Here is a 13,227-nt window from a genome sequence, read left to right on the forward strand (position 1 = left end):
CTGCAACCACGTGAGCTAGCGCAATAATTTTTTTTGCATATGAAACCGGAGGAATTGTACTTACATCTTATGCCATCAGCTTGTCCTCGGTCACAGTTTCCTTCCACATATAGCTTTGCAAAAACTGCATAAAAAGCGCTTGTAGCAACAAAAACATAATATTCCAGAAACACGCTTTGCCGATCCGATCAGCTGTTCATAACACTTCCTACGTCCATCAGCGCGAACTATCACATGACCGCATGACCTGCGCATGTCACGGGTTTGGTTACCCCACCTAGTCTCGGACGCGGGGCTAAGACCTGAAGGCAGGAGATCCAGGGTGGTGACCTGGGGATTCGTGGCTCCTTAAATAACTAAGTCGGGGAGAAGTCCCTGTCACAGTCTGAAGTATGCATAAAAGCAGGATCGGTTGCTTTCGCCGGTTAGATTCCGAGCTGAGTTGAACCCAGTGCCTGATGCAGAAGGAGGACGGTGTAGTGTGTGTGAAAGCGCCGTTAGAGTCGGCGTCTCGTCTGAAGACGGGAGTCAATTAAAGTAACAAAAAGGATTCGTGTCTAAAAGTGTGTGTTTGTGGTGTGCAGAAATCGCGTCAGGCGGCCGTGTCGCGAATTGTTGCAAGCTGTGAAGTCAATTGGGGGGGTTTAATTTGGTTTTATATTTTTTGGGGAAAAGTAGCCGCGGTATCGAGTCCGTGGCGCAGTTTGAATGATTTGTGAAGTGTACGAGAGCGGACAGGCACCCTCTCTGTGTGCTGATTAGGGCGTTGTCCTGAATTAGCAGAAGTGTCCGCAGAAAGTTTGAATGGGACTGCGAGAGCATGAGGTGTGTGTGAACGAACGAAGAGTAAAATGTGCGTGTGTGTGAGAGAGAAAGAAAAGGTGGGGGCTAGTGACCAGCCTGTGAGTGTGTGAGAATTCCTTGATGACAAAGAGGGAGACAAAGTAGATTAGTTGATTTTCTGTGAAATAATAAGAGTTAAGAAATCGTAGTGATCAAATAGGAGAAAATGAACTAAAGTAAATAAAGCAAATTAAAGAGTGGATTAGTGTTAAACTAATGATAAATAAGTTGATAAAATTAATAGTGACATTTAAAGGTGACTAAGTACTCAAGGATGAATGGAGAATTTGATTGCTGACTGTATGAGAGCAGTTGGACTGAAAGGAAAATGAGGTTGGAGGAGAGAGTTAACAGGTTAAGTTATGCAGGCTTGTTTGCACAACAAGGCTAAATAATTATATAAACTTTTCTCAATCTAAATAGTGGACTTTGGTAGAATTAAAAAAATAAGTGTAGTGCAGGTCTATGATGATTTTTAGTGCTACTATCATCTAGTTCTGATTCTGGTTCTGTCTTGGTTAAGTCCTCAGTGGTCCTGATTTTGAACTCTTGTAGTCCTGTTTTAATTCCAGATCAGTTCTGGATCTGGTTGAATTGGGGTTTAGTCCCTGTGTCTTGATACAGCCCAGATTTTGTTCTGCCTTGCTGCTTAATTAAAAAACTAGTTTAAGGTGTCCTGCACATGTGATATGTATATATATATATATGTGTAATATATGTAAATATTTCCCTATATGAAGTCATTCTTTTTTGAACAAAAGTCAAAACAGAGCCTATTAATCTTTCAGTCATTTCTACTTCATTTCTATTTCAAAGGTTATATTAATAAACGGTTAACGAATGTGTATTCATGATGACGATTTGTGAGACTGGTAAACTTATGATACGTACGATGGTCTTTCGTTCTACACGGTGCATTTCAAGGTCCTGTACCCATCCCTCGGTAAACTGTACCTGGGCTTGTTGCAGTGACCTGAAGTTACTAAACTTCATGAGTGTATGCACTCACTCCAAGAAGCGTATAATTATAAATCTGAGCGTGGTGAAAGTTGGGCAGCACGCTGACGTCTTTTGTCCACTCTGTGCGCTCATAAGGGTCTAACCCTTTCACTCCTTTGATTTTTCCTCGTATCTTTTCTTTGTCTTTTCGTCGAGTCTGTCTTTTTATGGACCGGCATTGTTCTCCTTTTGTTTTGTACATTCCTTTTTTGTGCGGCAAAGAAAAAACAAGAAGGTATTGGAACCGGAGAATGAACGTTTTGCGGTGCTGCAAATGCTTGCATTTGATGCGGTACTTGGATTGTTTTGCCACGAGTTCCCGGCATGCAATGCGCGAAAATCACGTGATTGCTAAACAAGCGGCAGGGTGCATCCGGCCTCCTCGGCTGTAATTGGTCCAGCCCAGAGTCGATCGTGACCAATTGGCCAATCCAACACCTCTCATTATATATACCCTTCCTAAAAAAAAAATCCAGCGGCCCACCGGTCCAGCTATGGTAGACAGGCAAGTAGGTTTTCAGTGCATTGTCAGACGGCCTACAGTAGAGTGACAGATAATACCAACATTTAGGTCACTGTGTCAGTGTGTGTGTCTGGATAGCAAAAGTAACACTGCTCTGTGTTGTCATTTTGAAGAGCTTTGTAAGTCTGTAGATGATGTTGCTGCAAGGGAGGCAATTTGAATGCATATGAGAAGTTTATGTAGTTATTAAAACACACACACACACAAAACAAAAACAGCAATTTGAGGGACAAGTTTGTCGGAATAAATAGTTGACCCACGAGCAGAACTGACGCATACAACATGTTTTCACAAAGGAGAAACGACATGAAACCCTGATGACAACTGCAGGTTTAAAGTTACCTGGCACACCCACACTCTTAGTATTTTAGCATATTTAATCAGTTAAAATTCAAAGTCCTGTTCAAATAAATTTCAGTTCATTTTTTTCCACCAGGACTTAAAACTATTTTATTTTATTTTTTTTAGGTTAACATTATTTCAGATGAAGTAAACACAAGTTCTGTTGTAAATGTTCATTTTAAATTTTTGGTTTAACTCAGTACTTGTTTTGAGTGTGTCAGAGTTTCAGCCTTGTAGAAAATCAAGAATGATTCAGGGCAAGTGTCAGAATAAAAATTAGCAAATATGAAAAACAGTCAAAAACTGGAGCTTTTATTCTTGCAAAGGAGCAAAAGCATCAAATACAAGGTTTCATGCAAGTGGTCAAAAGTGGAAATCCCCAGTGAGCTTTATTACATTTTATCAGTCCCAACCTCCTTTGTCGTAAAACTGTCACACAACAACACTTTTCCTTTTACAGGCTTCTCACAAGAACAGTTATAAGCGTCTGTCGTTTAATAAGCAGATACTGTAATACTTTTTTTGGTAACCAGGCATGCTTGCATTAAGTGTACTGAGTGTGCCCTTGACTATCATACAACTCACACTAATTAGTACATTGCGTAACATATTTTTTCCATCATTTCCCTCCTGTTTATCCAGTTATGCCCCAAATTATAACATGACACAACACACAAAACAATTTAAAGAATATACACATATACATACACATAATTAAGGCTGTGTTTATCAACAAAAACATTCAGTAACACATCTCTTCTGGTTAGGATTTTCGATATGCTCATCCTAAATACTTTTCACTTCAGCTACTGCTGTTACATCATACTCTTTGTTCTCCAGCTCATGATTATTTGGTTCCATGCGTGGAATTTAGATACATCTCTGCTCACCCTTTCTTTTCTTTTCTTTTTTTTAGTGGGTGCTGTCTTTTGTGAGGGCTTTAAAATGTTTAGGGGATTATTTTTACTGGTTCTATTCCTAGTTCAGTCATTAAATTTCTCCCCTGCAAATTTACAGGGCCTAAGGATGAGCAACAGACTCCAGCACTCACAGTTTGTTTCTCCAGACTCCCTATTTTCCATTTTCACAGTTTTTTTTACCCATTTCTTTAGACAACATTAGATAGCATTTAGATTACTGCCCGTGTGAGTCCACAATCACAGAGTAATATTATGTCTTTTCCCCAATTTTTAGGGTCACATGTGGTATATTATCCTCCATGTGTAAAACGTCTTTCAAATTGGCTCAGCAGATCATCTCTTTTTCTCCACTCCTGCATCCGCTAACAGTCCCTGGTCATATAAGAACGTCTCCCTCCCTTCTTTGCCAGCTTTACTTCCCCCTCTTTTGTTCTTTCCTAAGGAAGCTCGTGCCCAATGTGCGTGACAACTGCAGTTAAAGTAGTCTTCACTGTCCCTTTCTCTACCATAAATTCCTTTTGTCTTTTGATTTGCATAATTCCTTAGTTCGTATTTGGTTTACTAGGTTTTTGCATTTCCTTGCATCTAGCTTCTTTTGGAAAACCTATTTGCCCAACAACAACAATTTATTATTATTACTTTTGCTTTTAACATGTACAAGCTGCCCTCTAGTCCCGGACTAGAAAAGTCGGAGTCCCGGACTCCCACCATTCGCTCCTCTGGTTTATGGAGATCATCACTCTCCCAGTCGCCTCTACATCCTCAAACAGCTTTTTTGGAGAACGTCTTTCTTTTTAAGGAGTCCCAGACTCTAATACGTCAAATGCAAGTGCTCAAAAGGGGAAGTTCCCAATGAGCTTTTTATTACATTGTATCATTCTCACCCTCCTTTGCTGTAAAACTGTCACACAATAACACTTTTCTTTCTACAGGCTTCTCACAAGAACAGTTATAAGTGTGCTCTTGACTGTCACACTGCTCACACTAATTAGTACATTGCATAACATATTTTTCCATTGGTAACTATGCTCCAAAGGCTTGCAGAGTGTAAACAATAGCATGTAATTTCTGAGTCCATGTGGATGAAGGGAAGCAGCTTGCACTGTAAAGCAATGCTGTCTGTTTACTGAGTAGAAAGGTTATATCAAAACATATTCAGATACTTTCATGAGCATGGATAGCTGTATAACAGTAAAAATGATGTATAGAACATTCAAAGGATACTTTATAAAGGTACCATACATCCATAACCTAGAGACATGCAGCATATGTCACAAGCTTTGGTAAGTGATTCAGCACAACCTGAACAACAACAGGATAAAAGACTGCAACAATATTCAGAATATTTGGTGCAACATTTTGTACAGCGTGTTTCCTGGCTTGAAGTCGTACCTGCACACACACACAAACACACATATCATTGCCCCCCAAAACAATAAACAGTTTTAATAATTTAATCATTCTGGTCAATGCATGAATTTTTGTAATATTACCCACTTTAAACTAGTTTGCACACTAGTTTATATCAACAGCAAAGTCAAGAATACTCACCTTTATTTAACTTGACACGTTCGTCTAAAAAGAGTAAATGAAGTCAAAGTTAGTCAAAGAGGGAATATTGTTTTTTATAAGATTGAACTCTAGCATTAAAATCTCGCATACAGTGAATATGAAAGATGATGTTGTCAACTCTCAAATGTGTGTTTAAAAAAATATACACTTACCATCCTGTTCATGGTCAGACATTCCTATCAAGGCAAAGACAATCACAGTGACCATGACAATGCCAGCTATGATGCCAATGTCAAGGTAAATGCCTGTTTGAGGACCTGGAATAATAAATGAAAGCATTGGCTGTAAAAACATGTTTTACTTGACTAAAGGTTTACATCTATCTATCTATCTATCTATCTATCTATCTATCTATCTATCTATCTATCTATCTATCTATCTATCTATCTATCTATCTATATATATAAATAAAATGAAAGTACTTACTGTTGTAAATCATATTTTCTGATGTAAAACTATGCTTGAAATATTTTATGTTCTAAGTGCTAAAATTAAGCCTGTTTTGCTCATTTGTGCCAAGTTCCTTTCTTATCATCTGGTAGCATCCTTGGAATATAACCAGATAAGTGAAGTATTCTCTTACTTGCATTCTCTGTCGATGCTGAAGCAATGTTTATTGGAGCTGCTGGAACATTGAGAAAAATGAAATATGAATTAATTTTTTGTCAAATATCACTTGATCTCACCAAATGACATCCGGTGTAACATTCAATTTAGATATGATACTTCTATTCACTGTACTAACCAAAATCAGAATTTATATATGACCATTTTAAATAAAACAGAAAAAAATGACTTACTGAGAACAGAGGAAATAAGTAAATTCGACCAGTTACATGCTTTGAAATGTAATACGTGGGATGGTTAACCTCAGATCAAGTTTGTGTTATTATATGAGAAAGACATATAACGTACCCGTTGAGGCATCATGACTGAGAAGGAAAATTAATAATCCTACTGCTGACTTCATGGTGCTCAGTAAATTCATCATGCTAGCAGGGCCGTTTAAAAGTCTTTCCTGTTCAAAGGAACTGCAGTCAAAAACAGGAAATGCCAAATATGGTCATTTAAAATATAATCAGACTGGTTGACCCTGATCAGCACATTAGAAGTCAATGTTTGCATGTTTGGATTTGACATGCAATAATATTCTGTCATCACTAGAGTGTCTGACAAATGTAAGTAATGTAATTATTGTAAATACATACAGTATATATAATAATGCATCATATTACATTAGATTACTTTTCATACAAGTAGTTTCCACAGACCAATAATTTTAGTTTAAAATTAAAAACCACAAAATTTAAACCTGAAAGCAGCATTCAGCACTGACCACTGTCAAAATCTGTATATCTGCAAAGCACACAAACAACATGGTGAAGCATTAAAGCATTTATTTTCATGTGACTGATTGTTGTTAGCTTACCTGTAGATGAAGGGCAAAAATCACCACAACTCGGCCTCCTTCCTTGGTCGTGTCAACTTTTCAGCTGAACTGTTCTCTGTTCAGAAAAGAGGCAGTGCAAATTCAAATAAGAGAAAAACACAATTACAGATTTGTATAACACAGTCAGCCCACACATCTATGACTACGTTCACACTGCAGGTCTTAATGCTCAATTCCGATTTTTTGATCAAATCCAATTTTTTTGTCTGCTTGTTCACACTTAAAATAAAATGTGACAGCAAACGTGCTCTAGGGTGAACGCTCAAAGCGGCCCGCATGCACAAAAGAAGATGTCACACACAACGCGCTCTGTTTAGACCCAGAGCAAACAGTATTTTTGACTGATGGCCCTTAATATAAAGACTTCGGACTTTACGTTTCCCAATTTTTGCTTTAATTTATTTTGTTATTTACATAATAATGTAAATAACCTAATAATGATTGTTATTGCTGTTTTAGAGGAGTGGTGCTTCAAAGGATAGTTGAGATTTCTGTCAGAATCTGCAGATTATGCAGTACAAATAAAATGTTCACGTTTCTCCAACGTTGTCCTCCCAACAGTTTGACTGACATCTACACTGGATGGCCAAGAAGCGTTTGCGATGATCAATCCAGATCTCAGGCACTTCTCCGGCGCTGATAATTGGCGTCTGTCTTGTGTCGGTGACGTAAAAGACGGATTTAATGCGACATGACCATTCAAACAGCAGTCGCTTTCTAAAACATCGGATATGTATCGGATTCAGTACCACATACGAGAGTGACCCAGATTGGATTTGAAATTATCGGATTTGTGCCGTTCACACTGTCATACCATGATCGGATATGGGTCGCATAGGGTCAAAAAAATCAGATTTGATGCGCTTTCGCCTGCAGTGTGAACGTAGCCTAAGTCTACCCCATGTTCTTGGTGCAGGGCTCATTGATTGTATGAAGCCAGACCAGTCTAGCTTGGATGCTAGTCAACCTTTCACACCTAAGAATATCTGGAAAAACATTATAAAAACAAATCCAAACTCAGAGTGTTTTAACTCGTTTCACCTCTGAGGGTTTGTAGAAAAGGACTTACTGTATAGCATGCTATATGTACACCATATAGCTTGTCCTGTAACTAGGCAATGACCCACCATTGTGGTGAAAACACTAAGCAACTTTGTGACTACAACACATTTCATTAATATTTTTAATCCCCCCAATAGAAGTTTAGAGTTTGCCATGTCACACACTATCAAAGCCTTTTAGTTTACATGTTGAAATGAGATATGCATTGTGGGCATATAAAAGTAACAGTTATCTAAGCAGCTGCAAAATATGTGTCTGTCTAAATGTTACTCTGATGAGATAAATAATACTAATAATACTAAATTATTACTAGCAGAAGTTAACAGACACTTCTCATTCTGCAGAATGAAGACTCATTTTCACTTTCTGATTCCTGGCGAGTCAAACAAAAACAAAGAAATCTAATTTATATATTTCTTCATTAAATCTTCAGTTCTCCCATTTCTAGAAGCATTGCACTAGTTTTTTGGAAATGGAAGATCTTTGATCATTGAAGTAGTCTGACCTGCTGGAGTTTAAGGTGTAAATAAGCTGTTGCTTTGTGAGTTGCATTTGAGTTCTTTTTCCCAGTTCTAAAACACAATGAACAATTAGTCATAGTTCACTGTAGGTGGAGGAAATACTTCGATTACATGTTATAAACTGTTTTAGTGAATCTAAGGGAACATAATCATCCAGTTATTTTTCCAAGTGTGGGTGTCATCTGTGTCACTATGATAAGCAATCTTGAGCTCTACATGTCTAAACTAAAAGAAGAATGAGTGATGCATGTTTCATCTCGTCCAGTATTTCAGAATGTCAGGGAGTACGACAGGCTGTTGTTTTCAATATCTTGCCAGATGGTCCACAACAGAATAACAGCACAGAGCATCAGTCTGGTTATTGTGTGTTTACACAATTACCAGCTCCAACCTCACATACATCTCTGCCAATGTTGATTTCCTGTAGTAACACTTTCTAGGCACGTTATCATATTCTTTCTCCAGATCCAGAAACACAGTGCAACTCCTTTTGGCCATTTCTATACTTCTTCATGAACACTCTCAAACATCACATGTTTAGCGTTCTTTGTGGAAAGGAGAAAGAGAATTACAGATGTCACTCAGTCCAGACTTTGCCTTTTTGTTCTACTATTGCTGTTGATATGCTTGAAGTCACGGTGCAAGTTCGGCGTTCAGTTACTGAACAGAAGGCGGGTGGTTCGATCCTTGGATACAAACCCCAAGTTGTTCTCCAATGTGTCCATCGGAGTGTGAGTGTTGGTTAGATTGCACTTGAGTATAGAAGGAAGTGTTTGTATGAGTGAGTGAATGAGGCATGTTGTATGCAGCGCTTTGAGTACTCCGGGAGAGTAGAAAAGCGTTATATAAGAATCAGTCCATTTACTAGCTCATATGTAATGTAAAATATAGTAATAATCTGGTAGTTCATAGAGTTTTTGGCTTATTTAATGAATAAGTCATATAATGTCAAACATTTCTATCCATGCTTTTTTAAATTTCACTCATTGAACACCTAGATTGCTCACTTGTTCTTGGGGGTGACCTAAACTCACCCCCAGGAAGAAATGGACTGGCTCAAACAGCAGGAACTCAGCGCAACTGGCAATCCACAAATTTAGTTAAGCAGTACATGAGCTATTTCCGACTTTGAGGAGCACAGTGTTCTGTTGTACTAGCTGATGTACCCGAGCACTGACTGTAGTTGGTCGACTGATGCCTCTAAACACATCATGTATTATTGATACCTTGTGCTGCGCAGTGACATTTAATATTTCTTACTTAGTGTTACCTATGCATATGTTTGCAAAAATAACACTGAATACTTATGCAACCAAAAACAACAACAGCTTCCCTGCACAGATTTTCAGTGTTTTCTCTGTCTCTTCCTCTCCCTCTGTTAACTTTCTCCTCAACTTTTCTTTCTTTCTTCTTTTTCTTTTCTGTCCACGGGTCTTGTCTGTTCTGATTATAATAACTCAAAATAAAATAATAAAGATCTAATGTGACTATCAAATGGACCAGTATAGCAAAATGCATAATGATTCACTTGGAAAAGTAATTCTGTTGGCCATTTTTTTTGGTCTTCAGACAACAATTCTTCTATATATATTAAAAAAAATCATGAGAAACATTTTGACTACATCTTGTTACTTTACACAAGAAGATGCCATTAACTAAATGGGATGCAGGCTTGAAGATACCTTGTATAAAAATGATGTCTGTACACTGACATTGTTTAATTTTCCTATGGTAAGCTGGAGTGTTTGATATGATATGAATATTACATTAAAACATGGAAGCAAAGAACATTCTGCTCTGTTTACTTGCATGACCAAAGAAATATAAATGTATTTCTTTGGACATTTTCACATCAGAGAGAGAGGGATAAAAGCTGAATAAAATAAGATGAAATAGAATAGCTAGTCAAAAGCAGTAATGTGTTTCAGTTGCAAATGTAAGTCATCATAATAATTCAAGAGCCAGTGATGTGTTCAGTTCACTCTCCCTTTTTTTTTGGCAATGGCTTCTAAAAGCCTGTGAGTCAATTAGTTATTCTGGACACACCGGATGTTATCTGTATAATTATAATAAGTAATCTTGGGCTGTACAGGTCTGAACTGTAAGCACATAAAAAATGTCATTGTTTATGTGGCTATGACACATTATACCGTGACACAGCATAGGAAGCCACGTAGGTTTTCAATCCATTGCCAGGCAACCAGCAATAGAATGACAGTAAATACTACCATTCAGATTGTGTCAGTGAGAGACACGGTGATCTGAGTGAGACTGATTATGGCAAATAAGAATTCACTATCTCTATTTAATTCTCTATTACATTGAGACTGTCTCTGGACTCCATTATATATTCCACATATACAGGAATGACCCGTATCCCGTTACACTATAAGCTAAAGAGATTAGCCGTGTATTGATAAAAGCAGAGGAATATAGTCGCCTACCTTCAGGAAACAGAGGAAAATGTGGGCGCTGTCCTGCTGCGCCTCCACTCGGAGCGAGTATGGCAAGCAGAGAGGGCCACACGTCTGTGGGAGGCGGCACATCTTCGCCTGGGAGGATCGGCATTACGCAGCTGACAGTATACCTTCTGCAATAGTCCCTTCGTTTAACATCATCACACAGATACAGCCATATTTACTTATACCCGCCGTTCAGGCTGAAGAAGGCGCTGCGGTATTCTCGGTAGGTATCGCCACATAAACAATATCGCACCAAACGCGCTGATGAGGAGAAGTCAAAACCGAAAGCGAAAATGTTAGTTTGTGGAAAGAAAAGAGAGAGAAAAACCTCGACAAACTGTTGTGTGTCAGTATGTTCTGCGCTGGAATATCAGTAAAATAGTGGTAAAAACCAACACGATCGTACACTCGTGTCTTCGGCTCAGCTGTAGAATTCACAAAAATCAACGAGTGCACGACCCCACGACGTGCCACAGAGACTGTGCACCGCTGAGTGTGATGTTAAACTTGTCACGGGACGCACGGCACACCGAGCATAAAAACCTAAGTGGGGGTTTCCTGTGCATAAAGCCCTGTGTGTTGCTCTCAGAGGTTTTCACGCTCGTGTCTCCCCGGTGTGCGTTAGCAGATTTATTATGAAATCTGTGGGTTTTTGACCGTTCTCCAGAATACTGAAAATGGTAAATGTGTAATAGATCATCTTGGACTGTAGGAAACTGTAACAGAACTTGTAATAGACCTTTTTAAATATTTTAGAAAATCACACATTCAAATAAAGGAAATGATTTGTAGGATTAATATGCTTAAAACAATCGTCAGTTTCAGCTAAAAATGAACTAATTAACTGTATGAATGTTTGTGTTCAAAATACAAATTATTTTTCGTTACTAATATAATTTTCTAAGCACAGCGAACAATTGCAAATAATGCAGAGTTTTTATAGTTCAGGAAATAGAATCATTTTAATTTTTTTTTACTTATTTTATATCAGAAGAGCATAAAATTGTTGTTAATAAGAATGTGAACACACATAGAGGCTGTGGTATTCATATGATTACATAACAGCTGAAGAAGAGGTTTCAGCATAAATTCATCACTAATAAATTCATCATAAATAAGCAATAATTGTGTAGTCCATCTGCACTTTCTTCATCTATAACAGGCAGAAAGCACTTTCGTAACTGTATATGGCCGAAACACCTGCTTACAGCCCCATTGTTCCCTCATCCCTCTGAACACACTCCCACCCTCCTGTGATAGCTCATTCTTGTGAACCTAGCAGAATAGCCCAGATCCTATAGTAATGTTGTTACACTAGACAAAAAAACAAACAAACAGCTGACCCTACTGTTATCTGATACACATACAGTATGTATTCGCTCTCTTTCACATATAATTCATCAGCCTTTCAGGGCTTGGTGGGTCCCTGCTGCATGCAGCCATAAGGAGGGCTGGGGGTGAGATTCCCCAGCTTAAACCAACATCTCTGCTGCCAGCATAGCAAGAGCCACTAGTGCGTTCTTCTCTGGCCACAGCAGGCACCTGGTCGGCTTCTCAAGATCATAAGTCACATGTTTAGTGCTCACCCAGAGTCACTGCGTCCAGCTGTGGTACTGCTGGTGTTTTGTCTGTGGGTCGCAGGTTTACATGCTAAGTTGAACCTCACTGTGGTCTGATGCCGTCAGGCCAGTGAGAGATTCTCCTGGTATTTGAAATGTGCCGCCTCCCACAGAAATGTGGCACACCTTCCTCTTCACCCACTACACCACAGATTTCAGCCACTGCACAGAGACCTGCCATCTTCAGAAATTTTCTGATGACACTGCAGTGGTTGGATGCATCGGTGAGGGTGATGAGACTGGGCTATGGTGGACTCTTGTTTCATGTGGAGCAGAAGAATAACCTGCACCTCAGTGTGACAAAGACAGAAGAATTGACTTCTACCAGGAAAGCTGTGACCCCTGTTTAAATCCAGGGGGTTGACGTGGACGTAGTGGAGGACTAAACCTTGGAGAATAAACTGGACTGGGTTAAAACACCACTCTAGAGTAGTGTTTAACTGAAACAATCTTGGGTGGAGGAGTAAACATGATCATGTAAACAATGCTGATAGGGTAAGGGCAAACAATGTAAAAAATACTGGTCACAAGTGGACACCAGTCATTTCTTAATATTTTCATAACACAAATAATGGTATAGTAATAATAAATAGTTTAGTTACTTTACAAAACAAACATTGATTTCCTGTAATTTAGAGGATTTGGAAAGTAGGAAAACCTGTAAATGTATTTAGACTATTTATACGTTTGTAAAGTTAAATTTGTCACACAAGAACCACACAACCTTTAGCCTATTTCTGTAAAATATGTGGATTACTGTACTTACATGTGTTTTCCCTTATTCACAGCTTCTTCTGTGACTAACAACTCCTGGCCTCTTGTTCCTGCTTTCTTTCTGGTCAGACTCTAATGCCATCTAGCGGTTATATCTGCATACTGCATTGCCACTGATCTTGTGGTTTCCATTTACTGCT

The 13,227-nt window shown here is 38.6% G+C and overlaps 1 long non-coding RNA gene across 3 annotated transcripts; it reads right to left on the reverse strand.

Annotated features, from left to right (window-relative positions):
* Positions 1–3,411: 3,411 nt before the first annotated feature.
* Positions 3,412–11,189, reverse strand: LOC102214868 (uncharacterized). 3 transcript variants are annotated; one of them, XR_001290653.1, is made up of 7 exons: positions 10,677–11,189; positions 6,629–6,704; positions 6,115–6,217; positions 5,783–5,821; positions 5,352–5,456; positions 5,179–5,202; positions 3,412–5,019 (listed from the first exon to the last, which is right to left on the reverse strand). It is a non-coding gene; the product is annotated as an uncharacterized LOC102214868 (long non-coding RNA). The 3 variants fall into 3 exon arrangements; XR_312365.1 differs by having other exon boundaries at positions 5,783–5,824; XR_001290654.1 differs by having other exon boundaries at positions 5,783–5,824; positions 6,115–6,230.
* Between the last annotated feature and the right edge of the window lie 2,038 nt (positions 11,190–13,227).

Source organism: Pundamilia nyererei, unplaced genomic scaffold, assembly GCF_000239375.1.
Source record: "Pundamilia nyererei isolate P.nyererei 1_Seehausen unplaced genomic scaffold, PunNye1.0 scaffold00487, whole genome shotgun sequence".
Classification (NCBI taxonomy): Eukaryota; Metazoa; Chordata; class Actinopteri; order Cichliformes; family Cichlidae; genus Pundamilia; species Pundamilia nyererei.